Genomic DNA, 13,814 nt, shown 5'->3' with positions numbered 1-13,814 from the left:
TGCCCCCACCTCTTTCCAGTCCTCTCTCCCTCTTCTCTCTCCCTCTCTCTTTCCCTTCTAATGTCATTAGCTATGGAATATTCTCTTCTAAAGTTTGTCAGCTTTCATAAATATGCACCTAAGGAAAACACCCAAGATAATCTTGAATTCAGTAAGAAATAAGAGGGTGATCCCAAGGTGTGGGTTCAGTGATTTCCATATTTATAATGTGAACAGAGCCCCATCTCTGGTTTACAGTTGGTCTTTGGGAGCTGATCCCCATAATGAGTATGATTTGTCATCAGTGAGATAGAAATTATTTTCTCTATTGTGAATTCTGCACAAATACTTTAGCAATAAAGCCCAAGTTTGCCTTAGCCCATTTTGATCGATAAGAGTGCTACATTGTCCATGGAGAAAGACATGACAGATTTCTCTAGCACCTTGCGTTATGTATGACCTCTCATCTGAAACTAAAAAAAAAAAAAAAAAAAAAAAAAATCTATTGGAAGATTTTGGGTTTCGTTTAAAATACAACTATTTCCTTGTCTTAAAATTGATAAATCCTGCTAACTACCAAATGTGTGCAATTTTATTTAGAATTTAGTATTTTCAGTCATGTTTTTCAGACTGTGTAATCTTGGGTAATGATTAGGTAGTTTTATACTATGGATATCTAGAGGAGGCCAAGTTACTAGCATTTTAATCCATGCTTCAATATTTAAAATGGGTGAGTCACCTCTATTGGTTTATCAATAGAAGAGAAGTACGTATAAAATTTAGAAGACCCCTGACAATTGGACTAACATTGCTGGTTGGGTCCATATAAAATTATTAGCCTACTTTTGTAAAAAGGAACACTAGGTTACTTTTTTTTTTTATATATATATTTATAGTGCCAGGTCAATTATTATTTATTAATATAAAACAGTATTCAAAAAGGACCACCACATTATATTTGAGAAGACCAATAATCAAAGATATGCCAGTTTTAGCAAATTCATTTGTAAACAGTTTGATTAACTCTTATTGATTTGTCCTATTAGTCATTGTCCTCATTTGTAGGATAAGAACAGTAAAGTTATTTTTAATTGGTTAAATGGAAATATAAAAAAGTATGATCCCCAATTATTTTCTTATATATATTATCCACATTTGTTGCCTTCATAAATTTTTCATGATATGAGATTGTCTCATTTATTAATTTTGTATTTGTTTATATTCTGATTTTTTAAATTTAATTTAATTTAATTTTTTTCAGTGTTCTAAAGTTCATTGTGTAGCACCACACCCAGTGCTCCATGCAATACGTGCCCTCCGTAATACCCACCACCAGGCTCAAACAACCTCCCACCCACCCTCCCCTCCCAAACCCTCAATTTGTTTCTCAGAGTCCACAGTCTCTCATGGTTTCTCTCCCCCTCCCATTTCCCCCAACTCACTTCTCTCCATCTCCCAAGGTCCTCCATGTTATTCCTTATGCTCTACAAGTCAGTGAAACCATATGATACATGATCCTCTCTGCTTGACTTATTTCACTCAGCATAATCTCTTCCAGTCCCATCCGTGTTGATACAAAAGTTGGGTATTCATCCTTTCTGATGGAGGCTTAATACTCCATTGTGTATATGGACCATATCTTCTTTATCCATTCGTCTGTTGAAGTGCATCTTGGTTCTTTCCACAGTTTGGCAACTGTGGCCATTGTTGCTATGAACATTGAGGTACAGATGGCCCTTCTTTTCACTACATCTGTATCTTTGAAGTAAATACCCAGTAGTGCAATTGCAGGGTCGTAGGATAGCTCTATTTTTAATTTCTTAAGGAATCTCCACACTGTTTTCTGAAGGGGTTACACCAACTTGCATTCCCACGAACAGTGTAACAGGGTTCCCCTTTCTCCATATCCTCTCCAACACTTGTTTACTGTCTTGTTAATTTTAGCCATTCTAACTGGTGTAAGATGGTATCTCAATGTGGTTTTGATTTGAATCTCCCTGATGGCTAATGATGATGAACATTCTTTTCATGTGTCTGTTAGCCATTTGTATGTCTTCTTTGGAGAAGTGTCTGTTCATGTCTTCTACCCATTTTTTGATATGATTATCTGTTTTGTGTGTGTTGAGTTTGAGGCTTTCTTTATAGATCTTGGATATCAGCCCTTTGTCTGTAGTGTCATTTGTGAATATCTTCTCCCATTCTGTGGGTTTTCTCTTTGTTTTGTTGACTGTTTCCTTTGCTGTGCAGAAGCCTTTGATCTTAATGCAGTCCCAAAAGTTCATTTTTGATTTTGTGTCCTTTGCCTTTGGGGACATATCTTGAAAGAAGTTGCTGTGGCCGATGTCGAAGAGGTTACTGTTCACCTCCAAGATTTTGATAGATTCCTGGCTCATGTTGAGGTCTTTCATCCATTTCCAGTTTATCTTTGCATATGGTATAAGAGAATAATCAAGTTTCATTTCTACACATAGCTGTCCAATTTTCCCAGCACCATTTATTGAAGAGACTGTCTTTTTCCCACTGTATATTTTTTCCTGCTTTGTCGATTAGTTGACCATAGTGTTGAGGGTCCATATCTGGGCTTTCTACTCTGTTCCACTCATCTATGTGTCTATTTTTGTGCCATACCATGCTGTCTTGGTGATCACAGCATTGCAGTAAAGCTTGAAATCAGGCAACATGATGCCCCCAGTTTTGTTTTTCTTTTTCAACATTTCCTTAACAATTCGGGGTCTCTTCTGGTTCCATATAAATTTTAGGATTGTTTGTTCCAGCTCTTTGAAAAATACCTGTGGAATTTTGATCAGGATGGCATTGAAAGTATAGATTGCTCTAGGCAGTATAGACATTTTAACAATGTTTATTCTTTCTATCCATGACTATGGAATGGTCTTCCATCTTTTTGTGTCTTCTTCAATTTCTTTCATGAGTGTTCTGTAGTTCCTTGAGCACAGATTCTTTACCTCTTTGGTTAGGTTTATTCCCAAGTATCTTATGGTTCTTGGTGCTAGAGTAAATGGAACCGGTTCTCTAATTTCCCTTTCTATATTTTCATTGTTAGTATATAAGAAAGCAACAGATTTCTGTACATTGACTTTGTATTCTGCCACATTACAGAATTGCTGTATGAGTTCTAGTAGTTTGGGGGTGGAGTCTTTTGGCTTTTCCATATAAAGTATCATGTCATCTGTGAAGAGAGAGAGTTTGACTTCTTCTTTGCCAGTTTGAATACCTTTTATTTCTTTTTGTGGTCTGATTGCTGTTGCTAGGTCTGCTGGTACTATATTGAACAAGAGTGATGAGAGTGGGCATCCTTGTCGTGTTCCTGATCCCAAGGGGAAGGCTGTCAACTTTTCCCCATTGAGAATGATATTGGCTGTGGGTTTTTCATAGATAGATTTTATGAAGTTGAGGAATGTTCCCTCTATCCCTAGTTAAGGAATGTTCCCTCTATCCCTATACTTTGAAGGGTTTTAATCAGGAATGGATGCTGTATCTTGTCAAATGTTTTTTCTGCATCAGTTGAGAGGCCCATGTGGCTCTTCTCTCTTCTCTTATTGATTTGTTCTATCACATTTATTTGCAAATGTTGAACCACCCTCACATCCCTTAGATAAATCCCACCTGGTAGTGGTAGATAATCTTTTTAATGTAATGTTGGATCCTATTAGCTAGGATCTTGTTGAGAATCTTGGCATCCATATTAATCAGGGATATTGGTCTGAAATTCTCCTTTCTAATGGGGTCTTTTCCTGATCTGGGGATCAGGTAATGCTGGCTTCATAAAAAGGATCTGGAAGTTTTCCTTCTGTTTCTATTTTTTGAAACAGCTCCAGGAGAACAGGTATGATTTCTTTTTTGAATGTTTGGTAGAATTCTCCAGGGACTCTATCAGGTCCTGGGCTCTGTTTTTTTTTTTTGGAGGTTTTTGATCACTGTTTCAATCTCATTAGTAGATATTGGTCTATTCCATTCATCAATTTCTTCCTGATTCAGTTTTGGAAGTTATAGATTTCCAGGAATGCATCCATTTTGTCTAGGTTGCTTAACTTATTGGCATATAACTGTTGATAATAATTTCTGATGATTGTTTCTATTTCCTTGGTGTTAGTTGTGATCTCTACCTTTTCATTCATTATTTTATTAATTTGGGTCCTTTCTCTCTTCTTTTGGATTAGTTTGGCCAATGGTTTATTGATCTTATTGATTCTTTCCAAAAACCAGCTTTTGGTTTCATTGATGTGTTCTACTATATCTCTACTTTCTATCTTGTTGATTTCTGCTCTTATCTTGATTATTCCCTTATTGTGTGTGGGGTTGGCTTAATCTGTTCTTGATTCTCCAGTTCTTTAAGGTGTAAAGAGAGCTGGTGTATTCTCGATTTTTCTTTCTTTCTTTCTTTCTTTTTTTTTTTTGAGTGAGGCTTGAATGGCTATGAATTTTCCCCTTATTACTGCCTTTGCTCTATCTCATAGGTTTTGTACCAATGTGTCCTCATTCTCATTGGTTTCCATGAATTGTTTATGTTCTTCTTTGATTTCCTGGTTGATCCAAAATTCTTAACTAAGGTGGTCTTTAGCTTCCAAGTGTTTGAATTTCTTCCAAACTTTTTCTTCTAGTTGAGTTCCAGTTTCAAAACATTGTGGCCTGAGAATATGTAGGGAATAATGTCAATCTTTTGTATCAGTTGAGCCCTGATTTGTGACCCAGGATGGGGTTTATTCTGGAGAAAGTTCCATGTGTACTCAAGAAGAATGAGTATTCTGTTGTTTAGGGTGAAATGTTCTGTATATATCTATGAGGTCCAATTGGTCCAATGTGTCATTCAGTGCTCTTGCTTATTGATTTTCTGCTTGGATGATCTGTCTATTACTGAGAGTGGTGTGATAAGATCCCCTACTATTTATGCTTTCATATCAATATGACTTTTTATCTTAATTAACAGTTATCTTATATAGTTGGCTGCTCCCATATTGGGGGCATAAATATTTACAATTGTTAGATCTTCTTGGTGGATAGACCCTTTAAGAATGATGTAGTCCTTCTTTATCTCTGACTACAGTCTTCAGTTTAAGATCTTATTTATCTGGTATGAGAATTGCTACCCCAGCCTACTTTTGAGGCCCATTAGCATGAAAGATGCTTCTCCATTCCTTCACTTTCAGTCTGGATGTATCCTTAGGTTCCAAATGGGTCTCTTGTAGACAACATATGAATGGGTCCTGTCATTTTATCTAATCTGCAACCCTGTGTTGTTTTATGGGAACATTTAGGCCGTTCATGTTGAGAGTGATTATTGAAAGATACCTTTTTATTGATATTTTATTGATATTGTTGCCTGTGAAGTTCTTGTTTCTATAGATTGTCTCTGTAAATTTCTGTTCCACAACAGTCTTGGGTTATTTCTTCTTTTATAGAACCCCCCCACCTTAATATTTCTTACAGTGCCAGCTTGGCGGTCAAATACTCTTTTAAACCTTGCTGGTCTTGGAAGATCTTTATGTCTCTATCCATTTGGAATGTCAACCTTGCTGGATAAAGTATTGTTGGCTGCATGTTCTTCTCATTCAGTGTCCTGAATATGTCTTGCCAGCCCTTTCTGGCTTGCTATGTTTCTGTAGACAGGTCTGCTGTTATTCTGATGGACCTTCCTCTGTATCTAAGGAATCTCTTCCCCTCCCCTGCCCTCAGGAGCTCTTGTCTAAAGTTATGATTCATCAGTCTCACAATCAAGTGTTTCAAGGTCTCTCTAGATTTGTTGATCTTGGGGGGGGGGTGATCTTTCTGCCTCTAGGGCAGGGACGCTTCCTCCATTCCCCATATGGGAAATTTTTCATCAAGAATTTGTTCAACTATATCTTCTAGTATTTTTTCTTTCTCCTCCCCCTCAGGGATCCCAGTAATTCTGGCATTGGAATGTTTCATGTCCTCATTTATTTCTCTAATTCTGTTTTCATGGCTTCTAAGCTGTTTGTGCCAGGCCTCCTCCTGATCCTTTTTCTCTATCAGTTTGTCCTCTAGATCACTAATTCTATCTTCTGCCTCAGTTACACTAGCTGTTAGAATATTTAGATTAGATTGGATCTCATTGATAACATTTTCAACTTCTTCCCTATGTGGCTTTCACTTCTGCCTTTAGAGATTCCGTGTTGTCACTAAAGGTTTTCTCCAATCTAGCCATTGCCTGGATAATTGTTACCCTGAATTCCCTTTTTGATATACCGTTTATGTCCATATCCAATAGTTCTGATGGAGAGGGCACAGTCTCTGAATTTTTCCTCTGTTGGATGTTCCTCTTCCTAGTCATTTTGGTGAGAGGTGGTTGAGGGGATGTGTAGCTGAATATATCAACCATGATCCAAGCAAGGTGCACCCTGGAATGCTTCTGAGCAATAGGAAGTCACCACAAAAAGAAAGAAAAAAGAAAAAGAGAGAGAGAGAAAGAGAGAGACAGAAAAAGAGAGAGAGAGAGAGAGAGAAGATCCAGCCAGAATGCCCCCCAAGGTAAGATTTATAAGTTATACAAACAAAAAGTCTGACCAAAGTAAATGACAAGGGGAAAAAAGAAAGAAAGAAAGAAAGAAAGAAAGAAAGAAAGAAAGAAAGAAAGAAAGAAAGAAAGAACCCAGCCAAAATGAACCCCAAGGATAAGGTTTATACAATACCAGAACAAAAACAAGTACAGAGAAACACTGACAGAAAAGAAAGATTGGAGGGTGGTTAGAAATCCTTGATGTGGGTGAGGAAGGTTATTTTTCTTCTTGCTGGGTGTATCTTGATATCTTTGTTAAAGAACTCAACTTTCCAGGGATAAATGGAGATTAAAACTGGTTTATATATAGGGGTAGTATTGATTATGGAAAGATGATTACCTTGAAGCTTATATTTATATGTATATTAAAAAAATAGAAAAGAAAAGAAAACCAGGTATATGTATGAAAAATGTTCAAGTTAACAGGTTATTATGGAATATGCTGAATTGAACCTCTAGTTGTAATGGTAAGTAGGTTAAAAAATTAAAAAGAACAATAATAGTGAGATCTAATTAAAAATAGAAGTTGTATCTTTGAAATATACAGGTTTTAGGGGAATACTGGCAGCTTAATATATTGTTTTCCCTGATATTGCAGTTTTACAGTTTTATGGGGACCCTGTCATGGTTGTCCTCTCATTCTTTTGGCTGGCTTTCTGGGGGAGGGTCCTTCTGCATTGTTTTTCAGGCAGTCTTGGTTGGGTTGAGTCCTCCTGACCCCTATTAAGGGGCTGGACTCTGTGGAAACCAGTTTTTCAGGCTTTTGTTCTCTGTAGGTACCCCCCCCCTTTGGTGGCTTTTTGTGGCTTTATGGAGGTTTAGTGGAAAGCAAACTGCACCCAGAATTCCATCTCTGAGAGAAGCCTCAGTTTGCTCCCCTCTGAACAGACAGACTCCCCCTCTGCAAACTCCACTGTGCTGTGCAACCTCCCATAGGCAGTGCACAACCCCAGCCACTGTCTCAGGGGTCGTCTGAAGCTCCCACTTTTCTCTGCACCCTGGTGTCACTAAAACCATGAGCGATATTGGTCCAGGGACCCTGCTTCTGGTGGCTGCTTTTGCTGGGACTGCTGTCTGGGGTCCAGACCTCATGTTGCCACTGGGATTGCGACCAGAGTTTGCGTTGAATTCCTTCAGACATGCGCTGGGAGAATCCAGACCCTTGGCGGGTCCTAGAGACCATGGACTAGTGCCAGGAAGGAGCTTTTTCAGGTGTGGGCGGGGAGTCTGTCAGACCCTGGTCATGCAGTGTGCAAAAGTTCTGGGGAGAGCAGGCTGGTGCAATCTGCGAACTCCCTCTTGTGGGGGCAGGAGTGTGCCCAGCTGAGCCATAATGCAAGCTGCGCAACCCCGGGGTCTCTGCAGCACTCTCTCTGGCATGGGTGGTCACTGGCAGTGGCTGTCCTGGGACAGTGGGCTTAAGCCCATGCCAGTGACTGCCTGATTCCACCACTTGACCCTAAGGTCTTTTGCTCTTTTTGAGTTCTTTTGACCAGACTCCAAGTTAATGCTGGTCCCTAATCACAGGGCACTTTTGTATTGGGGTATTACTTTCCAATGGGTCACTTTTGGTGGCTCCCTTCCCCTTCTGTTTATCCTCTGATATCAGTGTGATCATTCCCACTCTGCTTTACCTTTCCACTGGTTTCTTCTGCCCCTATAGAGATCCAGAAGTGTATAATCCTATATCTCAGGCTGATTTCATAGATGTTCAGAGTGTTCTGGTGGATAATTAGCTCACTTTAGCAGACTGGTTGAAACAGGGTCTCCTACTTCTCCACCATCTTGCCCCTCCTCTTTATATTCTGATTTTACCAATGGGAATATAAATGGGTCATTTCTCTGCTTTGTTAAATAAAAAGTCTATGGCACCTACTGTTAGACATATAGTAGACACCTTATAAATATTTTTTTGAATGAAACAATGGATAATGAAATATACTATATTCTAGATACATAAAACATTCATTCATTGAATAAGAACTTATTTGCACCTACCAGATGCAAATATTCTTATATTCAGATAAAAATCGTGTTATCTGGCAATAGATATGCAGAAAAATATATATACAATAGATGTAGTTTTCAACCTTATGGAGACTTATTTTATGTGGATCAATTTAGGCTTATGATTTAAGAATCAACAAGAGGTCAGGAAAAACACTGCTAAAAAGGCAGATATTCTAGTATTAACTCCGATTTGAGGAAATGCAAACAGGATGAAATATTCCTTTTTCAAACTAAGGAATGCCTTAAGAGACAACTATAAAAATATCAGTATTTTGAAGTGGTAAAAATCCCATACACACAAAAAGCATGTTATGACTACCAACTTTAAGAAAGAACTAAGTTATATCTGCATTAAATTGAGGAAAAACAAAACTATTACAACTGACATGTCTGGTTGACTTTCAATCCATTTCAAACCCTGGTCATTGAATGAAGCCACAAGTAATTAACATTTTCCTCATTAACCAATTAATGAACTACTCTCCTGTGAGTAATTGCTTATATGTATATGTCCACATAATTTCTTATGTCAATAATTACTAGTCCTACTTTCCAAATCTATAACACAGCTCAAAGCAATTACATGCTAACTTGGTAGTATCATAGAAAACATGAAGACAGTTTAACATATACAATTATCCCTGTGTTCTCATTCATCACTTTGTCATGTATTGTCCATACATATATTGAGTACCTGCTCTGTGTTTTCTATGAACAATAAATATAATAACTCTATCCTGCAACAAAAACCTAATATTGCATATTAAAATAAAACTTGGTAATTGAAATAAAATGATATACTTAGTATACTCTGAAATAAGGAGGAGATATCTATCTACAATTTACTGTGTTCCTCAATGTGTTGAAATATAAATTAACTTACTTTAACTCTGAATATTTTGGGTAAAATTGTTTAGTAAACTAATTTTTGCAATTCTAAAAAATTGACTATATATAAAAACTTACAATACTTACAATGTTAATGTTTTTTTCCTCATTAGCTCCTCCTCAATAATAAATACCTATTTAAGAGTCACCAAAAACTATCAATACAACACAGATTTACATTAGTTGTAAGTTTCTTCACTGAATGTAAATAAGAACTTTCATTGAGGTTTATGATTTGCAGTGGTTACTGAAGGTATAAAATTGATGTCATTGGATATTGTTAAAAATAGGATTCTCAGGAGATACATTTTATATGTGATGTTCTGTGGGAGAAGGAGACATCCATGTAATTTTCCAAGGTCATGTCTACTCTCTGTGTATGGCAGGCACATCTGTAAAATACTGTAACTCTAAAAAGTGCTGGATCAAGGTTTTACCGGGTCACAATTTCATCATCCAAAGTCAATGGCTGCTGTCTAAAGATTTGCAACTACAGCAGAGACATTGAAATTTGTTACAAATGTCTAACAGTTCTATTCCAACTTCTGCCATATAAAAGGATTAATGCTGTGCCATTTTAAAAAAAAATGTTTTATCTTGCATTAACTTTCTTGATGATTAGTGAGCTTTAATCAAGTGGGATAGAAAGACCAGCTATTCAAACTACTGAATACTGAAAAGGTCACGGTATTGCAGTATACTCCCATAATTTACTGTCTCCTATTACATACTCTAAAAATGATCATATTCCCTTCTCAAAGGCAAAATACTAACTATCTGACATAAAGTCACCATATCACTGAATTCAGATCCATTAAGGTCAAAGTTAGTAACACTATGTTACCTATATAGCAGCATTACTTTGAAGAATACAGCATAGTTGAATTATACCAGAGTGAACCAAATTCAATTTAAAATATGAATCATTAGGGATATAAAACTGAAAGTATCATGTGTTTATAAATGATATGGAAATTGTTTTCAAAAATCTCAGATGGCACATAGATACAGACTAGAACATTTCACCATCCGACGCAACAGTCATCCAAGAGATTCTCACATATATCTCCATGTTAAAGTTAGTTGTATCTAACCAAGGCACTGGAGGTTTTCTCTGGGATGATGTCCCTTACTTTTCCTTACCTTAGACTCTTCTTTGTAATGGTGTTTACAGAATACTTACTCAATAGTAGAATACAACTTGTTTGTGTTGTTAATTTCCATGTTCACAGTCTCATTTCTTAAAGACACATTACCCAAACTTTTAAAATTACCTTTTAATCTTAATTCCCAGAGTAGCTGATTTTTTTCTTCTTCATTGGAGAGCATTTAGGATGTTTTACTCTTCTAACCTCCCAATGTAACCTCTGATTGTAGCTATCTTCTCTGCCATTTTATAGACTCAAGAAAGGAAGTTCAGTGCTTCCTCTGATACTTCCCAGAATCTTTTCATTTTATCTCTTTCTGAGAAATTATGATTTTGTAAATTTGTTGAGAAAAAAATTTTTTTTACATTTCAAATACTTTAATAATATATGTTTCAAGAAGAATCCTAAGTGTCCATCTTACATTGTAAATAGATTTTTGGGTACAGATAGATTTAAAAACATGATTTTGCTTTCAGCTTAATCTGAGGATCATAGAAGGTTTATAATGAAAACTTATAGTCTTTTCCCTTTATACCATGTCCACTACTCTGAACAAATTCTTTTAATCCTCTTAATTCTTCCCCCCTCCCCACTGGCATATCTCTAAATAATATGCTGATATTAGTCTTTCTTGATTTGGTAATTTGAGAGATTGTCTACTGATTTTTGCTGTGATAGATCATGATTAATCACGCTTCTACACCCTTGCCTTTCCCCTTCTAAGAATGCATTTTATCATTATTTTAATTCCTCTGTTGGTTACTTCTCTCACTCTGAGAAGTACCTGTATTTAAAGTGCATTACACCATTACCTCAAAATACCATTTTTTGACTCCTCATATTTTGAGAATATGTAGTAAGCTCTTGCATCACTACATTTTTTTTTCTTCACGGTTCTCAGCTTCTTTGCTTTGTGTATATCTGTGTATTTTCAATATCACAGGTAATGTTTTATATGTAAGTATTGGAACTTTGAGTATATATTATTTCTGAAAGTTAAAAATCAATAGACAAGGTTTTCATAATAATAAACTTACAAATAAAGTTTCTTGTGTACACAAATAGTGTGTCTGTATTTCCTTTCTGTACTTTTCAGTTTTTGTTTTCCTATGTAAGTTATTAAAGATAGTAAAGTCTCTCTCTCTCTCTCTCTCTCTCTCTCTCATTCCTTCATGGATGTATCTCTCTCTTGCAGTTTTCCATTCTCTTGCTTTAACCTGGAGTATTTGATTTTCAGACTGTTCTAGTGACTGGTGGCCACCATAGTAGCATTCCTATCATGTGCAGCCTGGCTCATCAATGTCGTAATGCCATAACACTTTCTTCCCAATGACAATGTTATGGAAAAGTCCTTTCCCAGTACACCCAGATGGCTCAGTTGGTTAAGCAGCTGCCTTTGGCTCAGGTCATGACCCCAGGTTCCTATAACTGAGTCCCACATCAGGCTCCTTGCTCAGTGGGGAACCTGCTTCTCCCTCTGCCTGCCTCTCCCTCAGCTTGTACTCTCTCTCTGACAAATAAATAAATAAATTTTTTTTTAAAAAGTCCTTTCTCTTTAACTCTATGTTCATCACAGATCTGTCTCCTTCCCCTGCAAAAGTTCTTCTCCTTTTAAGATATTACATGAAATATTTTTGTCCTGTGTGAAGGACAATTCCGAATTAGTTCTTATGCAGAACTAATGGTCAACACCTGAGCACAATGATTATGCACTCTGCATATTTTTCTTGGATTTCCTTTGAGGTTTACCACTTAGGTATTGCCAAGGCAAAGTGGAATATTTCTAAAAATCTTTAGTGATTATTTGAATAGATATTTTGCTATATAAAATTGAAGGAAAAAAAATCCACTGCTCTTTATACTGTGTGATGAAATAAAATCTTATACAGATTAGTATAAGTCCTTATTGGACATTTTAATTAGTTATCTGGATGACAAAGCAAATACAATCTCAATAAGATTAGTAAATGAATTAGAGACATTAGAATCCTTAATCAGGACTAGTAGTATCAAGCAGTTATAGAATTTAATAAAAGAACATGTTTGAAATCTCAAATTAGGGCTCTTAATCAAAGGTCTTAAAATAAGAACAGAATATTACAAAAAATGGACTCATTAAATGTTCATTTGGAAAAAGAAAAGAGATCTATTAAGAGATCTATTTTAAATACGTATATTGATTCAATGCAAAAACTAAGATTGCAGCAACTATGAACACAATTGTTTAGTTCTATGCTAAAACAAAATACTCAAAATACTCCTTTGGGATCGACACATGTTGAAAACTTTTGGGTTAGGGGCACCTGGGTGGCTCAGTGGGTTAAAGCCTCTGCCTTCAGCTCAGGCCATGGTCTCAGGGTTCTGGGATAGAGCCCTGCATCGGGCTCTCTGCTCAGCGGGGAGCCTGCATCCTCCTCTCTCTGCCTGCTTCCTCCTGCCTCTCTGACTACTTGTGATCTGTCTGTCAAATAAATAAAAATCTTTAAAAAAAAAAAAACTTTTGGGTTAAATTATCAGTAAGACTATGGTAAGAATAATTTATTCTATTTTGGGTAACTCATTTAAGAGAAATATTCAAAGGAACTAAGGACACTATATTATGAGAAGGTGAAAAGTGTCATACATTATTGCATATTCAAATCCATAAATCTGTTTATGGCATAAAAACTATTTATAAGGAATAAGTCACTTCAATATGGTCAATGTAAAGTCAGTTTGGATTCAGTCAAGAATGTCAGTTATCAAGATAAAGAAAATTAAAATAAAATAAAGATTTTCCAAAGTTGATGTCAGAATTGAAAGGAAATTAGGTTTTTATTACTATTATTTCTCTGAAAAACATACTTTTAAAATGTTTATGACCACACATTAAAGCATTTATACAAAGAGCAGTAGAAAGGTGTCCAATGGCCTGACTAAAGACTAAATTATACTCCAAAGACATTTTCTAAAATCCAAAAATTGTTACTGTTACAAATTGTTACAAAACCTTTGGGTATTAACTCTGAGTTCACTTTCCTGCTCCTCTCCCCATTATTTACCCCTTTCCAGCCACCCTGTTTACCTGAAACTCAGCTAAGCTGATTTTGGCTCTGCCATTCATACCTCCTCTTCTCTTTGCCTAGAACCTCTTCATATTAACATAGCTGGCTCCTGAGTTCAAACATCTTCTTTGATGAGTCCATCTAGAATAGCTACTTCTCCCTAGTCCCCACCATCATCTGTACTTTGACCCTGTTTTATTCTTCTTCAAAGAA

General features: G+C 36.4%; 1 protein-coding gene across 1 annotated transcript in view; it reads left to right on the top strand.

Annotated features, from left to right (window-relative positions):
- Positions 1–13,814, top strand: part of LOC308338358 (eukaryotic translation initiation factor 3 subunit F-like) — a gene marked incomplete at both ends in the record, with an annotated part of 145,212 nt that overhangs the window by 53,833 nt on the left and 77,565 nt on the right. The gene's annotated exons all lie outside the window — the stretch shown is intronic.

This window comes from Martes martes, assembly GCF_963455335.1.
Source record: "Martes martes genome assembly, chromosome: 2".
Lineage (NCBI taxonomy): Eukaryota > Metazoa > Chordata > Mammalia > Carnivora > Mustelidae > Martes > Martes martes.
This window is presented reverse-complemented; position numbering and strand designations above follow the sequence as displayed.